At 42.8% G+C, this 25,502-nt stretch overlaps 1 protein-coding gene across 2 annotated transcripts in view; it reads left to right on the forward strand.

Moving 5' to 3' along the window:
- Positions 1-25,502, forward strand: part of KCNH8 (potassium voltage-gated channel subfamily H member 8) — a 1,076,212-nt gene that overhangs the window by 160,985 nt on the left and 889,725 nt on the right. The gene's annotated exons all lie outside the window — the stretch shown is intronic.

Genomic DNA, 25,502 nt, shown 5'->3' on the forward strand with positions numbered 1-25,502 from the left:
GTACGGGGCATTAGAGTTTGGGGCTGTGCTGTGGAAGACCTGTGGGTATCTTTCATCCTTAAATTTAGGTATCTTCCCAGATTGAAAGTGGGTTTCTTGTATGAATACGACTTGTGTGCGCATACGCCAGAGTTCACGTAGGACCATTGTACACTTTTCCAGTATATTCAATCCATTAGCATTCAAAGAAAGACAACGCACATTAGTCATAGTGAAAACCTGAAATCTATCTCCTGTGTACTACCGGAGCGAGTGCAGGTAGATGCAGGGAAGGAGAGAGAGCGAGAGAAGGGAAAGAAGGAAAAAAAAAACACAAAAGATACGCAGAAAACTACTAATAAGGCTCTAATTGAGCCTGCGCATCCCTGCAATCTCCTCCTAGAGTGGTCCAGGAGGGGATAGCACTGGGAGGCAAAATTCCTATGTAGAGGAGCTGGAGAGCGACACCAAGAATGGAGGTCACTCGGATCATGTTAACATAGATAGCACATCGGATTCTTTATCCTGGTGCCCATATCTTAGGTTACATATCAAACATGCGTTCCAAGCCATCGGACCAAAAAAGGAAAAGAAAAAAATAAATAAATAAATAAATAAATAAAAAATAAACACTTTATCCCTTTATATCCATATACATTCAGAAACAGCACTTGCATATTCATTACTTATACTCCATTTACATCAACTGTTGTTGCCTATATATCCCCTCTTCCCCCCCACGCACATCCATCCCCCAATACTCCCGTCTCTTTAGAGTAGCTTTTCACAATGTTTACCCTTCATAGTGCAATACTTAAATAATATCAAGCAACCCCTGTTGCTTCCCCCCCCTGCCCCCCTGTCCCACCCCCCTTCCCCATTACAATAGTTGTCCCTGCCGAATCCCTCCCCCCCTCCCCCCGCCCCCTACAGAAACCCACCAAGATGTATACAAAACGAGCAAAGGTGGGGAGGGACACAAGGAAGACAGGAAAACAAGGAGAACTGAGCAAGATAGGTTGTGGAAAGGAGAAAAAAAAAAGGGGGGGATGAGGGGATGGGAGGGGACGGGAGGAGGGGACGGGGGAACACGGGGGGGAACATGGTGGGGGGCGGAAAGAAGGGAAGGAGGGGAAGAAGTTCCTACATCCAGTTCTATTCCGATCTGACACCTCTTAAACATCTATAATACAAATATAAACACGTGAAGGACTGACACATTGGTATATTGTTTGAAGCGTTATTTAGAAGTCATTACTACTTATAGAAGATAACATAAACTAGATTCAACCATATTATATCACACCAGTATCAGTGTCAGTCCAGTCATGAAGCAGAATCGGTGTCATAGACAACTTAGCGAACATATTAGGCAATTGGGCATGTGAACGTAATACAAAAAATTGTTGGCGTTTCTGTATATGCAGGGAAAAAGGAAAACCCCATCTATATGTAGCACCTTCTTCACGTAGCTTATCTAAAAGGGGCTTCATGTTACGACGCATCTGTAGGGTGTATCTTGAGAGATCCAGTAGAATCTGTATAGTCGCTCCATCAAAATCAATAGTACCCAATGACCATGCCTTCCGGATATTCTCTTCTTTAATAATATAGAAATGCACTCTACATAGGGTATCCCTTGGTCTACCATCCATCAGAGGAGCCATACCCTGTATCCGGTGAACTCTGTCCAGCTCAATGTCCGCTGTCAGGTCACTCCCCAGAATTTTGTTTAATATGGCAGTGACAGTAGGGCGCAGCTCTTTAGCAGTTATGGTCTCAGGGATACCCCGGATTTTTAAGTTATTTCTCCTGCTCCTATTTTCTAAATTGTCCTGTTGGAGACGTATAGTATGTAAAAAATGTGATTGTGCTGTTAGCCTAGCTTCCAGGATTTCTATTTTTTGTTCAGCTGCGGTCTGGTTTTGTTCAATAGTATCTAACCTGGAAGTCGGGCTATGCAATGACTCTTTGACCTCCTTGAACTCTTCTCTAAGTACTTGCTGTAGAGTGGCAGTCATACGGTCCATATCTGCCTTAGTGGAGAGTGTAGATAGAAAGGAAGTTGTACCCAGGTCAGCCAGCAGAGATAACACAGCTGGAACAGCAGGTCCAGTTGTACCAATTGCACCAGTTGTACCGGTTGTCCCAGATAATTCTTTAAAGACTGTTGGTGCAGTCTCCAATGCACAGTGTGCATAGTGTGCAGATTGCCATATGAGCTGATATGAAGGCTGATTATCCTGACCTGAGGATCCATCACCTATTAACCCCGTCTGCATATTGGTATCTGTATTGATATATATAGGGTTATTAGTCCTGTTGACCCACTTTGTGACTCTTGTGTCTGTGGCTTATGTACTGGTAGGTGTTTTTCTTGAATAGGTCCTGCAGTAAACTCCCCAGCAAGCTCACCTGTCTGGATCTCTTGTGCTTTGTAGCTGGTAGTCTGTATGAAGATCTGTGGGCCACTTTCTGATATCCCCGCATTCGTGGTTGGAGAATGTGGGTCTCAAGAGACTACACCTAGTGATCCAGAAAGCACTGATATCCCCTCGGTGGTCCCCTCGGTGGTTGGTATCAGATCGTGATGTTTGACTTTTCTCGGCGGATCTCAGCTCTCAACAGAGCTTGGCACAAAGTGAGACTTGGGAGGCTTTGAGGTCAGCAGCTCAGATGACGTGAACACCGTGGGTATCGTGGGGCTTTGGGATACATAGCCTACCAGCGGTCGCACAGGATAGAACCAGTGAGCAGGGTGCTTAGTTTAACAGGACCAGTGCCGAGCGCCTTCCTGGCTACTCGAGAACCCCTTGGCATCTCCTTCCATTGCAGCGGGAGGAGGTAGAAAGCCTGCTCCAAAAAAGTGGGGTGAGAGAAGTGGTTAGCAGTAGTTAGCAGTCTGGGTAACACAGGCTGTAATCTCCTATTGTGGTGGGATTAGTAGAACTGAGGGGTTGTGACAGACAGTAATCAAGAGTGCCCAACTATGCTCGCCCTTTCTGCCCAGATCCTGCCCAGATCCTCCATTTATAGAAGCTGGTACTACAACTTATATGATTGAATAACAATCTATGAATGGAAAGAACTGACCATTAACCACTTACCAACCGCCTGTACATCAATTTGTGCATGTGGTACTGCGGGCGTGTGCACACCGCTGCCAGCGGTGTGCATGGACCCGGCAGACTTGATGTCCGCCAGCTAACCACGATCGCCAGAAAGAGAGGCAGAGCGGGGATCTATCTTTGTAAACAAGGCAGATCCCCATTCTGACAGGGGAGGAGAGAGAGATCAGCTGTTCCTAGTGATCAGGAACAGCGATCTCTCTCTACCCCCAGTCAGTCCGTCCCCCTGACAGTTAGAAACACCTCCCTAGGGAATACTTAACCCCTTGATCGCCCCCTAGTATTAACCCCTTACCTGCCAGTGCCATTTATACCGTGATGAGTACATTTTTATACAGTAGCACTGATCACTGTATTGGTGTCACTGGTCACCAAAAAGTGTCACTTAGGGTCAGATTTTTATATATATATATATATATATATATATATATATATATATATATAGTTATTTTTATTTTTTTTTGGATATGTATTATAGCAGAAAATAAAAAGTTTTATTTTTTTTTTCAAAGTTTTTTTGTTTATAGGGCAAAAAAAACGCAGAGGTAATCAAATACCACCAAAAGAAAGTTCTATTTGTGGAAAAAAAGGAAATTAATTTTGTTTGGGTACAGCCTTGTAAGACTGTGCAATTGTCAGTTAAAGCTACGCAGTGCCGTATTGCAAAAAATGGCCTAGTCATTAAGGAGGTAAATCCTTCCGGGGCTGAAGTGGTTAATCATTCACCTGTCCCCTCCATTGCTACAGCTTACATGTTTCATTCATGTAAGCTGTAGCAATGGCTTCTAAAAATGAAGGACACGGGTAGAAAGGGCAAATATAGTCAGGCACTCTGGATGTGTGCCTGTCACAGCTCTTTAGTTATATTACCAGAAGATTATGGCAGCGGGGATGGGGGAGGTGGCATCGGATAAGGAGAATTTTGGTGGAAGGAGGAGACAGCAGCACAAAGGACGAATCTCACTGAAGGTAATTAATGTCCCTTCTGCTGACTTTTTATTTTTTATTTTTTTTTCGCTAAACTTAGGCTTTAAACTAATGTTTAACCATTCTCTTTTATATTTTGTAAATGGTGAAGTGGTAGACAGTTATTTCCTCAGTCCCATTTATAAACAGTTGTAGAAAACACACATGGGCAGACATTGCACCTGTTAATGGCTGTGATTGTGAACTAAGCTGTCTTTAGACAGCTCAGATCACAGCTGCAGTGTACTGAACAATCTGAACAATCACAACAATGACAAATAAACATACTGCTCTATATACAGTATACTGAGTTTTTTTAAGCACTTTCAGCAGTTGATTTAAGCAGCAGCTTCTTTATCTTTACACCCTTGCCTATGTTCCACTTTAATCTGGTGCCATGATTTTTCCTCTGCAGGCACCCTTCCATGCAGGGACTAGAGTTGTGCCTCTCTACATAGTGTGTATCAATATAAACACACAACCCATAGCCTAGGATGCCAAGAAACTCCAATGCTCCTCCTCCTTCTTCCCCCTCTTAAAGATAGCAGACTGGCTCAAGACTATACAGTAAATGAAAAGAAGTCTGAAAATTTTAAAAAACAAAAACAGTATTTTCTACCTTCTGTTATAAAACATATCCAATATTATCAAATTTCTTCATAAATTTAGGCCAATATGTATTTTGCTACATGTCTTTGGTAAAAAAAAACAAAAAACAAAAAACAAAAAAAAAAACAATATGTGTATGTTAATTTGTGTAAAGGTTATAGCGTCTATAAACTGGTATATGTTGTATATTTGCAAATTTATTAATCATGGTGTACTAACAGCCTAATTTCTTAAGGCCCTAAATTGCCAGGATAGTAAAAATACCCCCCAAATGACCCCTTCTTAAAAAGTAGACAGTCCAAGGTATTTAGTAGGGATGGCCCAAACACCCCCCTGTTTGGTTTGCACCAGAACTCCTGAACAGGGGAAATTTTCTAACGCGAAGAACCCCATTGAAGTCTATGGGAGACGAACAGGAAGAATTAAAAGTCCCCATTTTGAAGGTTTATATGAAAGTAATTGGCCATACAAGGGGTATGGGGGGTCTGGGTACTGCCCTGGGGGACATGTATCAATATTTTTTTTTAAAACAATCATTATTCAGGAGCAGTGATTTTAATTATGCTTAAAGTGTAACAATAAAAATGAAACATACTTGTATGTGGCCCTTTAAGAGGGGGCTTGCAGGCGCACGCACGCCGCTGGGAGCTCCGTGACCGTGATCACGAGTCCCGCGTACTCGATATCCATGGGGATACCCACGATCGTCTCACGGTGAGGAAGAATGTGGAGATGCTAATGTAAACAAGCATCTCCTCGTTCTGCCTAATGACACTGTCAATGATCAAGGCTCCCTGTAATCGGGAGCGGTGATCAGTGACGTGTCACACGCAGCCCCTCCCCCCACAGTTAAAATCACTCCCTAGGACACACTTAACCCCTACAGCGTCACCTAGTGGTTAACCCCTTCACTGCCAGTGACATTTTTACAATAATCAATGCAATTTTTTAGCATTGATCGCTGTATTAATGCCAATGGTCCCAAAAATGTGTCTGCCATAATGCCGCAGTCTTGATAAAAATCGCTGATCACTGCCATTACTAGTAAAAAAAAATCAATAAAAATGCCATAAAACTATCCCCTATTTTGTAGACGCTATAACTTTTGCGCAAATCAATCAATAAACACTTATTGCGATTTTTTTTACCAAAAATATGTAGAAGAATACGTATCAGCTGAAACTGAGGAAAAAAACAGTTTTTTAATCAATTTTTTGGGAATATTTATTATAGCAAAAAGTAAAAAATAATGTGTTTCTTTCAAAATTGTCCCTATTTTTTTGTTTATAGCGCAAAAAATAAAAACAAAAATCAAATACCACGAAAAGAAAGTTCTATTTGAGGGGAAAAAAAGGACGTCAATTTTGTTTGGGAGCAATGTCGCACGACTGCGCAATTGTCAGTTAAAGCGGCGCAGTGCCGAATCGCAAAAAGTGCTCTGGTCTTTGGCCAGCCAAATGGACCGGGGCTGGTTAAGTGGTTAATATGCCTGTAAAGTGGTGCATCTGTAACATGCATAAAACATGCTATAGCAAAAATTAAATTTCTAAAGAAAAAAAAATCTAGTCAAATCCCATTTAAAGTGACTCGCGGTTACAATTGCTGGCACCTGACTACTGAAAAAATAAAGAAAAAAAACACGTGGAGGAGGGGGGCTTATCGGAATCTGGAAGGGGCCTCCCAGATCCCGACCCCCCCCATCAAGGCAGTAGCCAAGGTCACCAAAATTGTTAAACCACAAGAGATAAGTCCTTTATTAAAAAAGAAAAAAATAATGTCCATTGACGTAAATCCATTGTCAATCACAACTCCCGCTGGACCCGAAAAAAAATTAAAATGCTCTCACCTCCTGGGAGGCCTCCCATCGACTGCCTGCTCTGCGCTTTGACAGTTCTTAAATAGGTGTTTTTTTGCCTTCTTTTAACATCCCCTTGACCTCCTGGATCCTCTCCTTTTCCTTCTAACTTTCATTTGTTTGAAATGAGCAGTACATGTTAGCTGCAGTGCATGGATACTACAAAATCCATAGTTTCTATTCAACTAGAAAGGGAGGGTGGCTATGTTCCTACATACAGTGGGATCATGGAAAATGAATGTAGCCATCCTCTGGCATCAGGAAGTCAGATTGCAGGAGCAAAAAAAGACATTTGGAGATTCAGAGGAGGCTGGGAGCAGCAGAAGATACACTTTGAGATAAGAATATATACTTGAATAGATATTTTTTAAATTAAAGTTTAGTGTCACTTTAACTTGAGTGCTGGCTGTAACTTCAAGCAAGCTTTCAGCAGGCTTTATCAAACATCATAAGAGTTTGAAGCCTTCTAAAAACGCACTGTATGCAGTGCTAGAACCAACTTTCCAACAAAGATCTGTATTTAGCACTCACAGAGCTGAATAGAACTTCTAGGGCTTCAAGAAAGGTACTTGAAACAATTTGAAGGTTAGCTAAACCTGAAAAAAAATGCAGCACCTATGCAGTGCAGTGTTCATGCTAGGACTCTGTAAGATGCAGAACTGAGCTGAGTGCCATGATAATGAAACAGGCGTTTCATCATGCTCAGGAGTTTCATCCTGCTGAAGAGTATTATCATCACAGTCTATCTAATAGCAGAAGACAGAAGATGCCAGGTGTGGAAGAGGAATGGTTGGAAATGGCAAAGAAACAACAGAGGGACAATGCAGAGCTCATAGCTGTCATTACTGGAAGAGGGAAAACACAGAGGTAAATGCACAATAATGTACACGTATGCTGTGTATACATGTATCTTATGGCAAATGCTTCCACACATAAATGGCTGGTGTAGCTGATGCTCTTCAGACAAGCATTTAAAAGCTAAGATTACACAGATCAATTTGATGTTGAATGTATCATCTGCCAAAGGGTTTGTATTTCTGTCCATCCAGTCCTGCAATTTACATAGATCTGCTAGACAGTACAGTTGAGTTGATGACCTGTGATTTTTATTCTACAAACAAAGAAATACAGCTGGGTCATCTCTGTGTTCCCAGCCTGAGACAGGGCAGTAACTGAGCACCAGCAACCATATCCTTTGTTGTGTGGTCCGTCCTGCTGACATTATTTTTCTTGTCAGCATATGTGTATATGGATGCAAGGGGCGTACCTAAAGCATTTGTCACCTGGGGCGGATCCTATATCTAGCACCCCCCTATCTGGCACCCCCCACCTGGCAATAATCTAAGTGAAATACTGCTGTGTGCACACTTACTACAGGGGTGCTTGTTTACAGGACAAGAAGGTGTGTTATGATGCGCTTGGTGACAGTGGATTCAGGATGTAAACGTTTCTGGGATGTTTGCTGGGGTGCAAAGCATGAAAAAAAGCGTGGTTCTGCAATATGCAATGCACGTTAACCACAGGGACCAAGAAATTGGGCCAGAAATGCATTCCAGCTGGCACTTCCTGCTGCCGTATGCGTCATTGCCCCTCCGCGGGCCATCGCCATCATTGTGGAGACCGCTACTAGAGGTCAAAGCTCAAAAAGCACCCTGAGCAAGCCCCCCCGATTGGTACGCCACTGGATGCAGCACTGGATTGACTCCTAACTCTGCCCTTCCCTCTCCCTGTCTGTAAGTTGCTCTACAAGCTAATTACATTCACATTAAAACACACTTATATCTGAACTTGAGCTTTATCCTCAGTCTTGTTCAATTATATAGACATATCACTTACTCACTGCACTCTTTAATTTCACTGTACAGTTAAGCTCCCCACAGTGTGTATTAAGAGATGCAGGGAGAAAAGGAGAATATGGGAATTGAGTGGTGTGCTAGCCTGCCAACATCCTACATTAAATCATGGCAAGAACATGCAACAAGGTGCATTTGGGGGACACCCCCTTGGACTTTAAAGGGCAGAGGAGAGTAATAAGAAGTAGAATATGTAAAAAAGGCACAAGGGTGCCAACTTTATTGATATACAAAAATAGAAAATATATTGTGTGTAAACACAATTCATTTAAAAAGTATAAACAATACACCAATGAATCATTGTCAACAAGACATATATATGTATAGCATACCCAACGCTAATAATCCAAGATACTGCTCATAATGAACAGAGATAGTCAAATAGATTTGTAGCATACATCCCAACATGTTTCAGAAATTCGCATTGGTACATATTTTTTCCTTCATCAGGGAGGTTTGTAGTTGGGTAAATAATTTTCATATCTGTAACATAGATATATATATATATATATATATATATATATAATGTTGTTTGCACAGTAATATGAGAAAAAGCATAAAAAAACTATATTATCTCTGAAACGTATTTCTCCATAGTATAAAGTAACAAGGCCAAAAGTACTTACATATGTTAGATTCACTGAGAGTTACAAAAATAAAAACAGCAGAGGAGAGTACATGCTGGCTGGATAGGTCCACACACTCACAACGGGAATGGTTAATCGTGTGTCCACAAGACAGTCGCTGGGTCGCATCCACAAGAGATGCTTGGTATACCAACAGCAGCAAAGTTTGCACTGTAGGGACAATCAGGAAAAGAAGGCGATTAAGTCAATCCTCCTCTTGTCAGGGTACATGATTTTAAACAAAGTCAAAAAGTATAATAATATTGACAGGCAAAGAAACAAAGGCTTAATATGCCTGTTGTAGCTATTGTAGTTACCTTAAATTAATGCTGTGAATGGTGCTGACATCGGGGCAGCAGCCAGTGGATTGACAAACGCTAGCCGAGTGTCAGCACTTACATACCCAATCTGCTGGCATAGGCCAGTCAGATTGTCTGTTCTGCCTAATCAGCTGTATAACAAACAGCTGACTGTGGAACCTAGAGCGTCTCCCTGATGTGGAGGCATGCGGCGCAGCCACGAGGGGTGTGATGGCATCACGCGTCACCGGCAGGAAGAGGTTCCCTGCTCAGCAAAGGGAAGTGATGGCGGGGACACATTAGAGCTCCTCCCAACACAGAGCAGCTAGGCGGAGACAAAAAACATTTCGTCATCCGCCTGCCCTTCGCTGGTGGAGCCTACCCGTCGGCGAAGTGGGCTGGGGACAGGGCTAAAAAGCCACCTAGTGGGCAAAAAGGATAACAGACAGCATGTTTACAAAAGAGAAAGCAAAAAAAAGATAATGGGAAATACATAGACAATAATATGCAGCACTCAGCATCAGATGTTACAAGAGAGACCGTGGTAAAGAATAACAGCACAAATTGTATACAACCATTGTCATGTTCCTAAGAGAGAGCAGATCAAGGAGAAAAAGAGATGGCATCAATATTGAAATACAGCAAATAAAACAAATATAGATATAAATAGCCCTGACATATTGGGCTCATCACTATACATCCAGTTACATTAACAGGACAATGCCTAATAGACAGTGAGACAATGCCAAATTAACACATATCAAAAGTAGTGATCAAAAAGCAATTTAGGGATATTTATTTCGGTACCTAATGAGAAGCAAAGCCCTTAAAGGTTCAGTTCACAGACCCCAGAGGTAAATCCTGCAAGGAACAATCTGAAATTAAATTCCTTGTTTAATCCAGGTGGCAAGGTTGCTTGTAGATTATATATCCACCTCAATTTGCATTGGAGAAGGCGTTTATTAAAATCACCTCCTCTTGAATGGAAATGTACATGGTCAAGACCCAAAGAAACGAACCTTGGGAATTGACTCAGGATGCATGTAACGGCCAATAGGTACGTCAGGGAAACGTTTTCAAATTGTGGAGATATGTTGGTATATTCTTTTTCAAAACTCCTTAATGGTCTTCCTGACGTAATAGCAACCACATTCGCATGTAAGTATACTATGCCAGTGGTTTTGCAGTTGACATAGTGTTTAGGACGAAAGTGATGTCCATTTGGTAAATCTATGTCTTTGCGTCTGTCCATATACTGACAGTATGGACACCCCCCACAGGAGAAGGTGCCCAATGTTTTGCATGTGTCAGACAAAAACAGAACATTCCATAGCTCCACTCACCAACCAGTCTGCCAACTGACCAAATTAACCTGTCCAACAGTCTGCGTTAAAAACAGGGGTTTAGTTAGCACGCATTTGCAAACGCATGCATAAGCTGCAAGGCCTCTTCACGGCACCCTGTGTATGCTTGCAGTCCTAACACTACTGAATTTATAAGCGTCTCCACAATGGAAGCACATGCATTAAATGGATAGATGAGGGGCAGGTGGGCCTGGAGGCAGCCCAATCCCCCTTAAAGGAACAGGAGCACACTGGACACCCAGCAAGAGCACAGTGGCAGCAAAGGTATACAGTGTGTCCCCGGACCAATATATACCAATAACAAACAAATGGCCCCTGCCCCCACCTATAACTGGCCTTCACAGCAAGGAGCACATGGAAGGGCTATCACATGAAAGACAAAAACAGAACATTCCATAGCTCAACTCACCAACCAGTCTGCCAACTGACCAAATTAACCTGTCCAACAGTCTGCGTTAAAAACAGGGGTTTAGTTAGCACGCTTCTGCAAACGCATGCATAAGCTGCAAGGCCTCTTCACAGCACCCTGTGTATGCTTGCAGTCCTAACACTACTGAATTTTCAAGCGTCTTCACAATGGAAGCACATGCATTAAATGGATAGATGAGGGGCAGGTGGGCCTGGAGGCAGCCCAATCCCCCTTAAAGGAACAGGAGCACACTGGACACCCAGCAAGAGCACAATGGCAGCAAAGGTGTACAGTGTATCCCCGGACCAATATATACCAATAACAAACAAATGGCCCCTGCCCCCACCTATAACTGGCCTTCACAGCAAGGAGCACATGGAACGGCTGTCACGTGAAAGACAAAAACAGAACATTCCATAGCTCAACTCACCAACCAGTCTGCCAACTGACCAAATTAACCTGTCCAACAGTCTGCGTTAAAAACAGGGGTTTAGTTAGCATGCATTTGCAAACGCATGATTAAGCTGCAAGGCCTCTTCACGGCACCCTGTGTATGCTTGCAGTCCTAACACTACTGAATTTATAAGCGTCTCCACAATGGAAGCACATGCAATAAATCATCTATCCATTTAATGCATGTGCTTCCATTGTGGAGAGCATGTCAGCCTTCTTTTTAAAGGTAGTATTGTCTGAGCAGTTTCAGCGAACCCTAAGATATTGGCTATAGGGTATGGATGCCAACAGGGGTTTTGGGTGAAAGTTGGTCGCATGAAGCAGCGAGTTCCCTGCTGTAGGTTTACAATATAGTTGACGTAAAAGACTCCCATCTGGTTGTTTTTTGACAAGTAAATCCAGAAACGTAATTGTTGTTAATAGAAACTAAAAACTCACGTATGAGCTCAACTGAGCCATCCCATATAAGGAACACATCATCTATGTAACGTTGCCATGTAAGTACATGGCACATATAGACAGATAGCGATTCATTAGTAAGCAGTGAATGTTTTCACTCCCCCAGGTACAGGTTGGTGTACGATGGGGCACAACATGTCCCCATCACCACGCCCTATACCGCCCTATACCTGGAGGTAGTGGGAACCATCAAAGCAAAAGACATTATGGTGGAGTATAAACTCAGGAGAGCTCAGAATAAATTCTGTGTATTCAGGCTCGCATTCACTGAATTGCGACAATACATGACACAGGGCCCTTCGTGTGGGGAATGGTGCAATACAGTGATTCAACATCTATGGTGACCAATTAGACACCATCCGCGATATACAAGTCCTGTATAGTTTGCAGGAAATGGATGGTGTCATGTATATAGGATGACAAACAAGTAAGGAGGGGTTTTAGATGACTGTCTACTACTCGACTGAGATTTTCAGTGAGGTTGCCACAACCAGATATAATGGGTCTACCTGGGTTTTTGTTTGTTGTTTGTGTAATTTGGGTAGGGCGTAAAAGGTAGCCTCTCTAGGATGACTCGTTCTAATAAATTCCCACAGTTGTTTAGTTATGACATTTTTATAAAATGCCGTGTCCACTAGTAGGTAGAAATCCTTAGTAAATTTGTCCAGTAGCGACCGCTGAATGGGTCGATACCATTCAGAGTTGCAAAGTATACTCATGCACATTTCAATAAATTGGGCATTGTCCATGACCACGGCATTGCCACCCTTGTCGGATGGTTTGATCACAATGTTGTGGTCCCGGGCCAGCGCATTAAGTGCAGCTCGTTCATTGCGATCAAGATTGGCATGAGGTTTAGAGAAATTTTTCATTTTCCTAATGTCTGCTGTCACAAGTTTCAAAAAGGTAGATGCATTATGATTTGAACTTGGTGAGGGATACAAAATGCATTTCTTTTTAAGTGAAATATCAGGGGCATGTGCCTTTGTTTGCGTGCTGGGAATATCATCCACTGCTGCAAGAAGGGCCTCTATATCGACTGAATCTATAAGATTTTCGGGCTCATTCTCTTCCAATAAGGTGATTAAATTATTCAGTGCTTGCATATCCTGACGGGTTTGTCCGGATTCTGGATTTTGTTTCTTAGCATATAAACTTTTTAGTAGAATCCTGTAGATAAAGAATAACAGCACAAATTGTATACAACCATTGTCATGTTCCTAAGAGAGAGCAGATCAAGGAGAAAAAGAGATGGCATCAATATTGAAATACAGCAAATAAAACAAATATAGATATAAATAGCCCTGACATATTGGGCTCATCACTATACATCCAGTTACATTAACAGGACAATGCCTAATAGACAGTGAGACAATGCCAAATTAACACATATCAAAAGTAGTGATCAAAAAGCAATTTAGGGATATTTATTTCGGTACCTAATGAGAAGCAAAGCCCTTAAAGGTTCAGTTCACAGACCCCAGAGGTAAATCCTGCAAGGAACAATCTGAAATTAAATTCCTTGTTTAATCCAGGTGGCAAGGTTGCTTGTAGATTATATATCCACCTCAATTTGCATTGGAGAAGGCGTTTATTAAAATCACCTCCTCTTGAATGGAAATGTACATGGTCAAGACCCAAAGAAACGAACCTTGGGAATTGACTCAGGATGCATGTAACGGCCAATAGGTACGTCAGGGAAACGTTTTCAAATTGTGGAGATATGTTGGTATATTCTTTTTCAAAACTCCTTAATGGTCTTCCTGACGTAATAGCAACCACATTCGCATGTAAGTATACTATGCCAGTGGTTTTGCAGTTGACATAGTGTTTAGGACGAAAGTGATGTCCATTTGGTAAATCTATGTCTTTGCGTCTGTCCATATACTGACAGTATGGACACCCCCCACAGGAGAAGGTGCCCAATGTTTTGCATGTGTCAGACAAAAACAGAACATTCCATAGCTCCACTCACCAACCAGTCTGCCAACTGACCAAATTAACCTGTCCAACAGTCTGCGTTAAAAACAGGGGTTTAGTTAGCACGCATTTGCAAACGCATGCATAAGCTGCAAGGCCTCTTCACGGCACCCTGTGTATGCTTGCAGTCCTAACACTACTGAATTTATAAGCGTCTCCACAATGGAAGCACATGCATTAAATGGATAGATGAGGGGCAGGTGGGCCTGGAGGCAGCCCAATCCCCCTTAAAGGAACAGGAGCACACTGGACACCCAGCAAGAGCACAGTGGCAGCAAAGGTATACAGTGTGTCCCCGGACCAATATATACCAATAACAAACAAATGGCCCCTGCCCCCACCTATAACTGGCCTTCACAGCAAGGAGCACATGGAAGGGCTATCACATGAAAGACAAAAACAGAACATTCCATAGCTCAACTCACCAACCAGTCTGCCAACTGACCAAATTAACCTGTCCAACAGTCTGCGTTAAAAACAGGGGTTTAGTTAGCACGCTTCTGCAAACGCATGCATAAGCTGCAAGGCCTCTTCACAGCACCCTGTGTATGCTTGCAGTCCTAACACTACTGAATTTTCAAGCGTCTTCACAATGGAAGCACATGCATTAAATGGATAGATGAGGGGCAGGTGGGCCTGGAGGCAGCCCAATCCCCCTTAAAGGAACAGGAGCACACTGGACACCCAGCAAGAGCACAATGGCAGCAAAGGTGTACAGTGTATCCCCGGACCAATATATACCAATAACAAACAAATGGCCCCTGCCCCCACCTATAACTGGCCTTCACAGCAAGGAGCACATGGAACGGCTGTCACGTGAAAGACAAAAACAGAACATTCCATAGCTCAACTCACCAACCAGTCTGCCAACTGACCAAATTAACCTGTCCAACAGTCTGCGTTAAAAACAGGGGTTTAGTTAGCATGCATTTGCAAACGCATGATTAAGCTGCAAGGCCTCTTCACGGCACCCTGTGTATGCTTGCAGTCCTAACACTACTGAATTTATAAGCGTCTCCACAATGGAAGCACATGCAATAAATCATCTATCCATTTAATGCATGTGCTTCCATTGTGGAGAGCATGTCAGCCTTCTTTTTAAAGGTAGTATTGTCTGAGCAGTTTCAGCGAACCCTAAGATATTGGCTATAGGGTATGGATGCCAACAGGGGTTTTGGGTGAAAGTTGGTCGCATGAAGCAGCGAGTTCCCTGCTGTAGGTTTATAATATAGTTGACGTGAAAGACTCCCATCTGGTTGTTTTTTGACAAGTACATCCAGAAACGTAATTGTTGTTAATAGAAACTAAAAACTCACGTATGAGCTCAACTGAGCCATCCCATATAAGGAACACATCATCTATGTAACGTTGCCATGTAAGTACATGGCACATATAGACAGATAGCGATTCATTAGTAAGCAGTGAATGTTTTCACTCCCCCAGGTACAGGTTGGTGTACGATGGGGCACAACATGTCCCCATCACCACGCCCTATACCGCCCTATACCTGGAGGTAGTGGGAACCATCAAAGCAAAAGACATTATGGTGGAGTATAAACTCAGGAGAGCTCAGAATAAATTCTGTGTATTCAGGCTCGCATTCACTGAATTGCGACAATACATGACACAGGGCCCTTCGTGTGGGGAATGGTGCAATACAGTGATTCAACATCTATGGTGACCAATTAGACACCATCCGCGATATACAAGTCCTGTATAGTTTGCAGGAAATGGATGGTGTCATGTATATAGGATGATAAACAAGTAAGGAGGGGTTTTAGATGACTGTCTACTACTCGACTGAGATTTTCAGTGAGGTTGCCACAACCAGATATAATGGGTCTACCTGGGTTTTTGTTTGTTGTTTGTGTAATTTGGGTAGGGCGTAAAAGGTAGCCTCTCTAGGATGACTCGTTCTAATAAATTCCCACAGTTGTTTAGTTATGACATTTTTATAAAATGCCGTGTCCACTAGTAGGTAGAAATCCTTAGTAAATTTGTCCAGTAGCGACCGCTGAATGGGTCGATACCATTCAGAGTTGCAAAGTATACTCATGCACATTTCAATAAATTGGGCATTGTCCATGACCACGGCATTGCCACCCTTGTCGGATGGTTTGATCACAATGTTGTGGTCCCGGGCCAGCGCATTAAGTGCAGCTCGTTCATTGCGATCAAGATTGGCATGAGGTTTAGAGAAATTTTTCATTTTCCTAATGTCTGCTGTCACAAGTTTCAAAAAGGTAGATGCATTATGATTTGAACTTGGTGAGGGATACAAAATGCATTTCTTTTTAAGTGAAATATCAGGGGCATGTGCCTTTGTTTGCGTGCTGGGAATATCATCCACTGCTGCAAGAAGGGCCTCTATATCGACTGAATCTATAAGATTTTCGGGCTCATTCTCTTCCAATAAGGTGATTAAATTATTCAGTGCTTGCATATCCTGACGGGTTTGTCCGGATTCTGGATTTTGTTTCTTAGCATATAAACTTTTTAGTAGAATCCTGTAGATAAAGAGATGGATGTCCTTGGGGGCGTGGCTAGCCAGCGGAGCAGATGGTCGCACAATAGAACAGCTCCATAGGAGGATAGCGGGGAGATACAGCGACAAAGAGCCTCGTTTCACACCGCCGACTACTAGATCCACAGCAGGACCACCTCCTGATGCCTTCCCGCAAATATAAAGAGTCCACAAGGCCAGGGAAAATTACAGACTTTCTGATTCAGCTGCATCATCTCCACATTGAAGATGGCAGACATGGAGGAGAAGCACGCAGCCCAGGCACACAGCAGGGCATGGACTCAAGACAAGACAGCAGCTGCAACTATAATAATAAACAACAAGGACAAGGTCTGTACCCACCACCTCCTTTTGCCTCATCAAGTCCAGCTAAGAGCAGACAAAAAATGTCACAAGCTCCAACAGACAACGCAGAGGTAAGCAGATTTAACTTATCACTAGACAACACCAGTCAGTTACAGGACTCCATTACTGACTTCCCCACACTGAACCAGCCAGTCATGGACACTACTCTCAAAGACATGCTGGTATCTCTGCGCTCTACACTACATGCTGACATACTGTCCATCACTCAGCAATTTAATTTGGAAGTGTCAGCAGTTGCTAACAGAGTATCCCACGTTGAATCTAAGATGGGCGAATTTGCGTCCTAACTAATGCCATTGAACAACAGATTACTGCACCCATGCACAGTACCCAGACAACAGCTTATATTAATTTTGAACAACAAAGTATGCAGTGTACTGTATGCAGCCCCTGAAGGACACACATTGCTGACCTCCATGCCTTCTAACCAATTTCTGTTCTGTTATATAAAATGAAATAGTTCAACTCACCATAATGCAGAATCAGTGGGAGTCCTGAGCATGTCACTTGCCACCATCGCCTGCCACCGAGTGCAACTTGTCATGGAATGTCACTTGCCACATCACCTGCCACACGTTGGGGATTGTCCACTTGCCAGGTCGCCTGCCATCGGATGCAGATTGTCACTTGTCACACGTTGCAGAATGTCACCTGCCACATGTTGCCGATTGTCCACTTGCCATGTCCCAGATTGTCACTTGCCACGTCACCTGCCACACATTACAGATTGTCACTTGCCACGTCCCAGATTGTCACTTGCCACGTCACCTGCCACACATTATGGATTGTCACTTGCCACGTCCCAGATTGTCACTTGCCACACATTACAGATTGGCACTTGCCACGTTGCCTGCATGTTACGGATTGTCACTTACCACGTCACCTGCCACACATTACAGATTGTCACTTGCCACATCCCAGCTTGTCACTTGCCACTTCACCTGTCACACATTATGGATTTTCACTTGCTGTGTCACTTTCCTGCTGTGTCCCAGAGTCAGGCAGCAGATTATCAGTCAGACAGCAGAGAGATAATGTCATCTCTCTGCTTCCCGAGGCTGCCTGCACAGTGAGGGGGAACTGCTCTGCAGGGATGCAGCGAGGGCGCCTGGCGGTGAGAGATGATGTCATCTCTATGCACCCCCACCTGCCAGCTCCCTGATTGGCCAGCCCGCTGACACACGAGCCGCCCAGCTGTATCACCAACTGAGCCGCCTGACAGCCCTCAGAGCCGCCCGTGCTCTCAACCGCGGAGCCTCCCGCTCTCAACCCACAGGCCCATGGAGCCACCCGCTCTCACCCGCGGGGCCGCCCGCTCTCATCCGGAGCCACCTGTCCTCACCGGGGCCCACTCGGCTGCGGGCCCCATAGCATGCGCGTGTGTCGCTATGGTGGTAGTTCCGCCACTGCCCTTCGGAGTTTCTCACTTATCTACAAATTTCCTCATGGCCCCGACAACTAAATGCAACAGACTCCCCTATTCTGACTCCAGTTTGGAAACACCTTAATTCCTCCAGTCCTAGAGCTAAAGGTAAATCCCAGAACTAATCAATGTCAAAAGAACCTTCCTCAAATTTAATCCTTTAATTAAATGGGAAAAAGACATAGGCAAGATCTTCACGGATAAACAATGGCTATTGGCAATCAAATGTAATCATCAGTTCTCTAGATGCTCTGGCTACGAGGAACTGCCAGTTAAACTTCGAGCAAGGTGGCACTTCACCCCATACATAGTAGCCAAATTATCGGATGCTAATTCTAATTTATGCTGGAGGGGCTGCGATCAGGTGGGGACGCTGGCCCATCTGGACGGAAGTGTTCAAACTGATAACGAAGACCACTGGGGTCTTCACAAAGCCCTCCGTGGAGAAAGCAATTCTGAGCATTGACATGTCAGAATACCCAATCTCTGTCAGATCAATAGCGATGCACATCTTATTTGCTGCCAGGTACCTGCTGCTGAGTGAATGGAAAACTAATGAGGTTCCAAGTGTGAGGGAACTTTCCGCAAAACTCAATACTGTATCAGAATATGAAAAGATATTAGCATTTAAAGATGGTTCGAGCACAAAATATTTCTCTAACTGGTCTATGTGGAACTCCTTAAACCAGTCTAGATCATAATCCTGTATCCTGTAACACCATTCAGTACTCCCCCCTCCTTTCCTTCTTTTTCCCTTCCCCTTAATCGAGTTAAAGGTAACATGTTTTAGATTACCACAACTGCAAAACTAAATTGACAATTATACATAAAGTTTTGTTGTATTAAGGTGCAATTGTCCTAAATTTCTAAATAAATGTGTAAAATTCGTATGAAACAGACAAATCTTTGTTAGTATGATGGTACTGGATTTAGTTTTGGAACTTAAACAATATTAAAAGAATATATAAAATTTGCCTGCGATCTGTATTCACTGATTGTACATTCAAGTGTACTCCAAAATTCTATTTCTATGTACCTATGAAATTTCTTTTGATGGGTCTGTATGTGACCCCGCATATGGTCTAAAAAAGGGCCTGGAGGTAGAGGCTGTGACCGTGAGGTGATTGAGGTAGTTGATGCATGCAAGGAGGATCCAGAACTACTAGCTGGAGTGGGTATATCTGATATTTCACTGTTGGTATTAAACCGAGAGTGAATACCATTACCTGTCCTTGGAGGAGAACCCTCAGTGTGAGAGGATTCATCATGTGACTCATCACCGCGATGGCAACGTTTTTGTCGTCTCCGACCTTTTTGTTGAAAAAAAGGCTGTAGAGGAGAAGAAATAGGTGAGTGTACAGAAAATTCATGATTGTGAGTGCGTGCATTTCTATTTTGTTTTACAGGAAATCTATCATTAGTTTGATTTGATTGCCATTTGTAGTCTTTACCCTCTTCAAAGGCCTTTCTGTCCCTTTGTAGTTTTTTATCCTTTTGATTAGAATATTCTTATTAATTTTTTCCAGGTGATTTTTTAATTTTTCCTCAGATTCAACATAAAGAGAATGCGTTTTAAGAGGTAACATTTGGATTTTTGATTTTTTCCAGTTGTTCATCCAAACCTATTATACATTTTTAATACTCATTGATTAGCAGTGACATCATGGTTTTGGAGCATGATTTTAAGTTGTCCTCCCATGCAATTTTAAAGCTGGAATCAAGATTGTCAAACGTGGGAAAAATTTGTACCCTGAGCCCAAAAGGGTTCATGTTTTCAGTGATATAATCGTCAAAAGATTAAATTTGCCAATGTAGTAGGGACTTTTTTTCTAGAATTTGACTAAAGCCCTGTACACATGGTCGGATTTTGTGAAAATGTGTGGTATGACCTTGTTGTCGGAAATTCCGACCTTGTGTGGGCTCCATCACACATTTTCCATCGGAATTTCCGACACACAAAGTTTGAGAGCTTGCTATAAAATTTTCCGACAACAAAATCCGTTGTCGGAAATTCCGATTGTGTGTACACAAATCCGACGCACAAAGTGCCATGCATGCTCAGAATAAATTAAGAGACGAAGGCTATTGGCTACTGCCCTGTTTATAGTCCCGACGTATGTGTTTTACGTCACTGCGTTCAGAACGATCGGATTTTCCGACAACTTTGTGTGACCATGTGTATGCAAGACAAGTTTGAGCCAACATCCGTTGGAAAAAATCCATGGATTTTGTTGTCGGAATTTCCAAACAATGTTCGACCGTGTGTACAGGGCATAAGTGTTAGAAAGGTCGATGACAGTTCAGAGTCAAGAGACTCTTTTTGTTCAAAGTCCTTATGCAGTTTGGACATGAAATTTATCCACTGGTCTCCTTGATAGGATACCATGCAGAGACAGAAAGGAGGATGGGGGAGGGGGGAGGGGGGAAAAACAGAAAAAAAAGAGGACAAAGAAAAAGAGAGTGAATCCCAAAACGTACAATTGACCTAGATCTGTATGCACACATCAATTCTCAAAAATTGGGGGGTCTTATACAATTATTTATACAATTATTTGCTACCCAATTATAACAGGGAGAAAAGGAGAATATGGGAATTGGGTGGTGTGCTAGCCTTAAACAAATTCTTAATAAATATTGGCACTTATTAACTGTCTCCATTTGTATCCAGCACACCTGCTGTTACATATAGGAGAGCTCCCTCTGTGGGTGATAGGGTGGTTACAAGTGAATATAAATCTCACAGAGGTGACACATGCAAAACGTTGGGCACCTTCTCCTGTGGGGAGTGTCCATACTGTCAGTATATGGACAGATGCAAAGACATAGATTTACCAAATGGACATCACTTTCATCTTAAACACTATGCTAACTGCAAAACCCCTGGCATAGTATACTTACTCACATGATACCAACATATCTCCACAATTCGAAAACGTGACCCTGATGTTCCTATTGGCCGTCACATGGCCCTGGTGCATCCAGAGTCAATTCCCAAGGCTTGACCATGTACATTTCCATTCAAGAGGAGGTGATTTTAATAAACGTCTTCTCCAATGCAAATTGAGGAGGATATATAATCTACAGGCAACCTTGCCACCTGGATTAAACAAGGCATTTCATTTCAGATTGTTTCTTCCAGGATTTACCTCTGGGGTTTGCGAACTGAACCTTTAAGGGCTTTGCTTCTAATTAGGTACCGAAAAAAATATCCCTAAATTGCTTCTTGATCACCACTTTTAATATGTGTTAATTTGGCTTTGTCTCTGTCTATTAGGCATTGTCCTGTTAATGTAACTGGATGTATATTGATGAGCCCAATATGTCTGGGCTATTTATATCTATATTTGTTTTATTTGCTATATTTCAATATTGATACCATCTCTTTTTCTTGTTGATCTGCTCTGTCTTAGGAACATGACAATGTTTGTATACAAGTTGTGCTGTTATTCGTTACCACGGTCTCTCTTGTTTGTAACATTTGATGCTGAGTGCTGTATATTATTGTCTATGTATTGCCCATTATCATTTTTTTTTGCTTTCTCTTTTGTAAACATGCTGGCTGATATCCTTTTTGCCCACTAGATGGCTTTTTAGCCCTGTTCTCATGCCGGTTTGCTTTCACGCAGACACCTGCCCGGTAGGCTCCACCAGCGTAGGGCAGGCGGATGATGAAATGTTTTTTGTCTCCGCCTAGCTGCTCTGTGTTGGGAGGAGCTCTCATGTGTCCCCGGCATCACTTCCCTTTGACGAGCTGGGAACCTCTTCCCGCCAGTGGCGCGGCGACGCGTGATGCTGTCACGCCCCTCGTGGCTGCGCCACGCGCCTCCGCGTCAGGGAGGCACTCTGAGTTCTGCAGTCAGCTCTTTGTTATACAGCTAATTAGGCAGAACAGACAATCTGATTGGCCTACGCCAGTCAGATTGGGTATGTAAGTGCTGACACTCGGCTGGTGTTTGTCAGTCCACTGGCTGCCGCCCCGATGTAAGCACCATTCACAGCCTTTATTTAAGGTAGCTACAATAGCTACAACAGTCATATTAAGCCTTTGTTTCTTTGCCTTTCAATATTATTATACTTTTTGACTTTGTTCAAAACCATGTAACCTGACAAGAGGAGGATTGACTTAATCGCCTTCTTGTCCTAATTGTCCCTACAGTGCAAACTTTGCCACTGTTGGTATACCAGGCGTCTCTTGTGGATGTGTCCCAGTGACCGGCTTGTGGACACATGATTAACCATTCCTGTCATGTATGTGTGGACCTATGCAGCCAGCATGTACTCTCCTCTGCTGTTTTTATTTGTGTAACTCTCAGTGAACTGGGTCCAAAATATGGTATTAATATTTAACCACTTCTGCCCCGGACTTGGCTGCCAAATGACCAGGCCACTTTTTGCGATTCGGCAATACGTCGCTTTAACTGACAATTGTGCGGTCATGCAACGTGGCTCCCAAACAAAATTGACCTCCTTTTTTTCCCACAAATAGAGCTTTCTTTTGACGGTATTTGATCACCTCTGTGTTTTTTATAATTTGCGCTATAAAAAAAATTGAGTGATAATTTTGAAAAAAAGCAATTTTTTAACTTTTTGCTATAATAAATATCCCCAAAAAATATAAACATTTTTTTTCCTCGGTTTAGGCCTATACATATTCTTCTACATATTTTTGGTAAAAAAAAATTGATTGGTTTGCACAAAAGTTATAGTGTCTACAAAATAGGGGATAGTTTTATGGCATTTTATGGCGATCAGCAATTTTTATCGTGACTGTGACATTATGGCACATTGCACAATTTTGACACATTTTTGGGACCATTGGCATTAATACAGCGATCAATGCTATAAAATTGCATTGATTACTGTAAAAATTTCACTGGCAGTGAAGGGGTTAACTACCAGGGGGCGGGGGAGGGGTTAAGTGTGTACTAGGGAGTGATTCTAACTGTCTGGGGATGGGCTAGCAGTGACACGACACTGATCGCTGCTCCTGGTGAGAGGGAGCAGACCATCAGTGTCCTGTCACTAGGCAGAATGGGGAGATGCTGTGTTTACACTGGCATCTCCCCGTTATTCAGCTCCGTGACACGATCGCGGAAACCCAGTGGACCACGAGTCCGCAGGTCCCGCGGGCATGGTCACGGAGGAAATTCAAAGTAATGTACAGGTATGTTACTTTGCCCAGGCGTACCATTCTGCTGACGTATATCTACAGCAGGCGGTCGGCAAGCGATTAATGAGCGGTTCATTAGCATGTTGATGAGGAGGGAAAGCAGTAGCCAAGGTTGACAAAATTTAAGTAGATTTAATTTTAAATGTAATTGATTTTAAAGAAAACATGCAGTACCTACTTCGAAAGATGTTTTTATATCTGCCTGGATTTCAGCTTTAACCACTTCCCATCTGGCCACTGTATATAAATAGCAAGATTTATATAGCAACATGGGACATGTGTCGTTCAGGGAAAACAAACCCATACTTCCTTCCAGAATATGTGCCTATATGCAGCCATGTAGTGGCATGATCTATGGATCACACAATGGGGTACAGGGCTGCTGCGATAAGCACTGTACCATCTGATTGCTGTGGCTAATCACAAAGATCACAGGAAATATAGCTGAAAACAGTGGCTGTCATTCATGACACCATTATTTAGTGCTGTGATCTCTGTTATTGGTCACAGTGTTCACATGGTACAGGGCCACTCACTGCAGTCCTGTACCATGTTATAGGTGTGGCTAATCACAGCTATCACAGTAGTTCTCAATTAGAGTTGGGCAAACAGTTTGAGCTGAACAAAAAGTACAGCCCAAACATCGCCTGTTTGCCCATTTGGTAAACACTCTAATTTGCGGAGTGCTCGGTGAGATATTCACCCACTGAGAGCCCCAAAATGCATTGCGCACTGCACAATGCATTCTAGGGCCCTAATTGGATGATGCAATGCACTTGATAGCAGGTCAGGTGCAATTCTTTGCCCAATAAGGGCACAGAGCATAGCCATAGTCATGATTGGACAAAGTCCTGATGGCTTTGCCCAATCATGGCTCAGTGCTCATAGTCCCACCCCACACTATAAAAGGTTCCTTACTTCTTCCTGAAGATGGCCTTTCCTATTGGCTGAAATGCATTGAAGGCTTGATTGCATCATTGCAACACCAGATCAGCCCAAAAAACGAATACAGGGGACCGAGCCTCACCACAACAGAGAGGCGTCCAACGGGTACTGGCTAGATTACCCTTCAATTAAAACACACGCTGATCACACCGGGTGCCAGGCACAGGCACCAAACCATGTGAGTGCATCCCATATGTTTTACTTTGAATCCTTTTTAATAAATTATGGTTTTACACTATTGGTGCCCCCCTTCTGTCATTTTTTCTTCCCATCCATGGAGGATCATCCTAAGTACAGCTGATCTTGTAATAAACCATCTAGGGGTCTTTATTCCCCACAAAGTGCAAGTGACCACTCTAGTGATAGGTGGTCAACGTTGAGGAATGAGTGTACATCCATGTGGGGCACCTCTGTCTAAACACTAAGCATTGGAGCACCGATTATTTATCCATGCACAAGCACTTTATTTCACAAAAGTGGGACTTTTATAACAATTGAAATGTTTTATTCACTTATTTATGTTTATCATTTTTGAATTTTGCATCAGCTAATCTCGGTGTCTAACCACTTCATTCCTTCCTACTGTTTACTACTAGTGAGTTAGTGGGTTATTGTGACCCTCAGTGTAGAGTGTCAGTGTAGTCTGAGTATAGTGTGAGTATAGTGTAGTGTCAGTGTAGTGTGTCAGTTCAGTGTTAGTGTAGTGTGAGTATAGTGTTGTGTAGTGTGAGTATAATGTAGTGTGTCAGTGTAGTGTCAGTATAGTGTGTCAGTATAGTGTGAGTATAGTGTAGCATCAGTGTAGTGTGAGTGTAGTGCAGTGTTTAACACATTACATAATATTTAGTGCTGTAAACAGTGCTGTTTTTGGTTACTGCGTTTTTTTTTGTCCCATGCCTTACCCCTTTTTTAAATTGTTAGCCGCAGTTTTTCTGACTGCAATGCAGTTGTTAACCCCTTTTTGTTTTTTATTATTTATTTTTTTTACTGTCCTCAATTTAAAGTGCACCAAACACGACTTTTCATTGAATAAAGTGCATCCAATTGCATTTCACAGTATCTATTATATTTGAGTAATAAGCCCCCCATCATGT

The sequence above is a fragment of the Aquarana catesbeiana genome, linkage group LG05 (genome assembly GCF_042186555.1).
Source record: "Aquarana catesbeiana isolate 2022-GZ linkage group LG05, ASM4218655v1, whole genome shotgun sequence".
NCBI classification, from domain to species: domain Eukaryota; kingdom Metazoa; phylum Chordata; class Amphibia; order Anura; family Ranidae; genus Aquarana; species Aquarana catesbeiana.